General features: G+C 37.3%; 1 non-coding gene across 1 annotated transcript; it reads right to left on the bottom strand.

The window, feature by feature from the left end:
- Window positions 1-4,383: 4,383 nt before the first annotated feature.
- LOC143441075 (U6 spliceosomal RNA) lies at window positions 4,384-4,490 on the bottom strand. The gene has a single exon (XR_013108317.1). It is a non-coding gene; the product is annotated as a U6 spliceosomal RNA (small nuclear RNA).
- Window positions 4,491-4,957: the final 467 nt, after the last annotated feature.

Genomic DNA, 4,957 nt, shown 5'->3' with positions numbered 1-4,957 from the left:
GTTGTTTGGTATTGTTGCTTTCCTCCTGGGGTCACAAACCCTTTCTGCTCTTTCAGTCTTCTCTCTAAGTTTTCCATTGGGAAACCCTTGATCATATCAGTGGTTAGCTGTGAGCATCATCCTCTGAATGTGTTAGTCTTTGGCAGACCTCTAAGGAGACAGCTATATCATGTTCTTGACAGCATGCACTTCCAGCCATCCACATCAGTGTCTAGCTTAGGTGACTGTACATGGGATGGATACCCAGGTGGAATGGTCTCCTGATGGCCCCTCCTTCAGTTTCTGTTCCATGTTTTGTTTCTATACTTTTGTTTACTTCCTTGAGTATTTTTGTTACTCGTTCTAAGTAGAATTGAGGCATCCCCTCTTGGTCTTCCTTCTTCTTCATGAGTTTCATGTGGTCTGTGGGTTGAGTTTTCGATATTCCAAGCTTTTGGGCTAACGTCCACTTATCAGTGAGTAAATAATACCATGTCTGTTCTTTTGTGATTGGGTTAATTCGCTCAGGATGATAATTTCTAGATCCATTCATTTACCTAAAAATTTCTCGAGTTCATTATTTTTAATAGCTGAGTAATACTCCATTGTGTAGATGTACCACATTTTTTGTATCCATTCCTCTGTTGAGGGACATCTTAGTTCTTTCCAGCTTCTGGCTATTATAAATAAGGCTGCTATGAACATAGTGGAGCATATGTCTTTATTATATGTTGGAACATCTTCTGGGTATATGCCCAGGAGTGGTATAGCTGGATCCTCAGGTAATGCTATGTCCACTTTTCTGAGGAACCGCCAGACTGATTTCCAGAGTGGTTGTACCATCTTGCAATCCTACCAACAATGGAGGAATGTTCCTCTTTCTCCGCATCCTCGCCAGCATCTACTATCACCTGAGTTTTTGATCTTAGCCATTCTGATTGGTGTGAGGTGGTATCTCAGGGTTGTTTTGATTTGCATTTCCCTGATGACTAAGGATGTTGAGCATTTCTTAAGGAGCTTCTCAGCCATTCGAGTTTCCTCTGTTAAGAATTCTTTGTTTAGCTCTGTACCCCATTTTTAAATAGGGTTATATGGTTGTCTGGAGTATAGTTTCTTGAGTTCTTTGTATATCTTGGATATTAGCCCTCTATCGGATGTAAGATTGGTTAAGATCTTTTCCCAATCTGTTGGTTGCCGATTTGTCTTATTGACAATGTCCTTTGCCTTACAGAAGCTTTGCAATTTTATGAGATCCCATTTGTCAATTCTTGATCTTAGATCATAAGCCATTGGTGTTCTGTTCAGGAACTTTTCCCCTGTGCCTAGGTATTCGAGGGTCTTTCCCACCTTCTCTTCTATTAGTTTCAGTGTATCTGGTTTTAAGTGAAGGTCTTTTATCCACTTGGATTTGAGCTTTGTACAAGGAGATATGAATGGATTGATTTGCATCCTTCTACATGTTGACCTCCAGTTGAACCAGCACCATTTGCTGAAAATGCTGTCCTTTTCCCACTGGATGGTTTTAGCTCCTTTGTCAAAGATCAAGTGACCATAGGTATGTGGGCTCATTTCTGGATCTTCAACTCTATTCCATTGATCTTCCTGCCTGTCTCTGTACCAATACCATGGAGTTCTTATCACTACTGCTCTGTAGTACACTTTGAAGTCAGGGATGGTGATTTCCCCAGAAGTTCTTTTGTTGTTGAGAATAGTTTTCGCTATCCTGGGTTTTTTGTTATTCCAAATGAATTTGCAAATTGCTCTTTCTATCTCTATGAAGAATTGAGTTGGAATTTTGATGGGGATTACATTGAATCTATAGATGGCTTTTGGCAAGATGGCCATTTTTACTAAATTAACCCTGCCAATCCAGGAGCATGGGGGATCTTTCTATTTTCTGAGATCTTCTTCTGTTTCTTTCTTCAGAGACTTGAAGTTCTTGTCATACAGATCTTTCACTTGCTTGGTTAGATTCACTCCAAGATATTTTATATTATTTGTAACTATTGTGAAGGGTGTCATTTCCCTAATTTCTTTCTCAGCCTGTTTATCTTTGAGTATTGGAAGGCTACTTATTTGTTTGAGTTGATTTTATATCCAGCCACTTTACTGAAGTTGTAAATCAGGTTTAGGAGTTCTCTGGTGGAAGTTTTAGAGTCACTTAAGTATACTATCATATCATCTGCAAATAGTAAAATTTTGACTTCTTCCTTTCCTATTTGTATCCCTTTGACTTCCTTTTGTTGTCTAATTGCTCTAGCTAGGACTTCCAGTACTATATTGAATAGGTAGGGTGAGAGTGGGCAGCCTTGTCTAGTCCCTGATCTTAGTGGGATTGCTTCAAGTTTCTCTCCATTTAGTTTGATGTTGGCTATTGGCTTGCTGTATATTGCTTTTACTATGTTTAGGTATGGGCCTTGAATTCCTAATCTTTCCAAGACTTTTAACATGAAAGGATGTTGAATTTTGTCAAATGCTTTCTCAGCATCTAGTGAGATGATCATGTGTTTTTTTTTCTTTGAGTTTATTTATGTAGTTGATTACATTGATGGATTTCCGGATATTGAACCATCCCTGCATTCCTGAGATAAAGCCTACTTGATCATGATGCATGATTGCTTTGATGTGTTCCTGGATTTGTTTTGCGAGAATTTTATTGAGTATTTTTGCATCAATATTCATAAGAGAGATTGGTCTGAAGTTCTCTTTCTTTGTTGGGTCTTTGTGAGGCTTAGGTATGAGCATAATTATAGCTTCATAGAATGAATTGGGTATTGTTCCTTCTGTTTCTATTCTGTGGAATAGTTTGAAGAGAATTGGTATTAGGTCTTCCTGGAAGGTCTGATAGAATTCTGCATTAAAACCATCTGGCCCCGGACATTTTTTGGTGGGGAGATTTTTAATGACTGCTTCTATTTCTTTAGGGGTTATGCAACTGTTTAGATGGTTTATCTGCTCCTCATTTAACTTTGGTACCTGGTATCTATCTAGAAAATTGTCCATTTCATCCAGATTTTCCAATTTTGTTGAATATAGGCCTTTGTAGTAGGATCTGATGATTTTTTAAAATTTCTTCTGTTTCTGTTGTTATGTCTCCTTTTTCAGTTCTGATTTTATTAATTTGAGTACTGTCTCTGTGCCCTTTGGTTAGTCTGGCTAAGGGTTTGTCTATCTTGTTGATTTTCTCAAAGAACCAGCTTCTGGTTTTGTTGATATTTTGTATAGTTCTTTCTGTTTCAACTTGGTTGATTTCAGCCCTGAGTTTGATTATTTCCTGCCGTCTACTCCTCTTGGGTATATTAGCTTCTTTTTGTTCTAATGCTTTCAGGTGTGCTGTCAGGTTATTAATGTATGCTCTTTCCATTTTCTTTTTGTGGGCACTTAGAGCTATGGTTTTTCCTCTTAGTACTGCTTTCATGGAGTCCCACAAATTTTGATATGATGTGTCCTCATTTTCATTTATATCTAAAAAGTCTTTAATTTCTTTCTTAATTTCTTCCTTGACCAAGTTATCATTGAGTAGAGCATTGATCAGTTTCCACGTGTATGTGGGCTTTCTGTTGTTTTTGTCCATGTCTATGTTTAGTCCATGGTGGTCTGATAGGGTTCAAGCCATTATTTCAATCTTTTTGCATCTGTTGAGGCCTGTTTTGTGACCAATTATATGGTATATTTTGGAGAAGGTACCATGAGGTGCTGAGAAAAAGGTATATTCTTTTGTTTTAGGATGAAATGTTCTATAGATGTCAGTTAAGTCCAATTGGTTCATAACTTCTGTTAGTTTCATTGTGTCTCGGTTTAGTTTCTGTTTCCACAATCTGTCCATAGCTGAGAGTGGGGTGTTGAAATCCCCCACTATTATTGTGTGAGGTGCAATGTATGCTTTAAGTTTTAGTAAAGTTTCTTTTATGTATGTGGGTGCCCTTGCATTTGGAGCATAGATGTTCAGAATTGCAAGTTCCTCTTGGTACATTTTTCCTTTGATGGATATGAAGTGTCCTTCTTCATCTTTTTTGATACTTCTGGTTGAAAAATGATTTTATTTGATATTAGAATTGCTACTGCAGCTTGTTTCTTGGGGCCATTTGCTTTAAGATTATTTTCCAACCTTTTACTCTGAGGTGGTGTCTGTCTTTTTCACAAAGGTGCATTTCCTGTATGCAACAAAAATGTTGGGTCCTGTTTATGTATCCAATCTGATAGTCTATGTCTTTTTATTGGAGAATTGAGTCCATTGATATTAAGAGATATTAAAGAAAAAGGAATGTTGTTTCCTGTTATTTTTGTTATTGGAAGTGGAGTTATGTTTGTATAACTACCTTCTTTTAGGGTTGTTGGAAGATTACTTTCTTGCTTTTCTAGGTTCTAGTTTCCCTCCTTATGTTGGAGTTTTCCACCAATTATAAAAATATGGAACGCTTCATGAATTTTTGTGTCATCCTTGCACAGGGGCCATGCTAATCTTCTCTGTATCGTTCCAATTTTTGTATATGTGCTGCCGAAGCAAGCACCAGATTCTCTCTTCTATCTCTTGTATTCTGTTGGTGATGGGATGCCTGAATCTATGACTCCTGATCTTTTTCCTAGGTTTTCTATATCCAGGGTAGTCTCTCTTTGAGATTTCTTTATTGTTTCTACTTCCATTTTTAGATCCTGTATGGTTTTGTTCAATTCCTTCACCTGTTTGTTTGTGTTTTCTTACAATTCTTTAAAAGATTTTAGTGTATCCTCTTTAAGGGCTTCTATCTGTTTACCTGTGTTCTCCTGTATTTCTTTAAGGGGGTTAGTTCTGTTTTTTTAAAATTCTTTATCATTATCATGAGAAGTGATTTTAAATCTGAATCCTGCTTTTCCAGTATGATGTAGTGTCCAGGACTTGTTGTGGTGGGAGAACTGGGTTCTGATGATGCCAAGTAACCTTGGTTTATATTACTTATGTTCTTGTGCTTGCCTTTCACCATCTTGTTATCTCTAGTGC

The sequence above is a fragment of the Arvicanthis niloticus genome, chromosome 30, assembly GCF_011762505.2.
Source record: "Arvicanthis niloticus isolate mArvNil1 chromosome 30, mArvNil1.pat.X, whole genome shotgun sequence".
In the NCBI taxonomy this organism is placed as follows: Eukaryota; Metazoa; Chordata; class Mammalia; order Rodentia; family Muridae; genus Arvicanthis; species Arvicanthis niloticus.
This window is presented reverse-complemented; position numbering and strand designations above follow the sequence as displayed.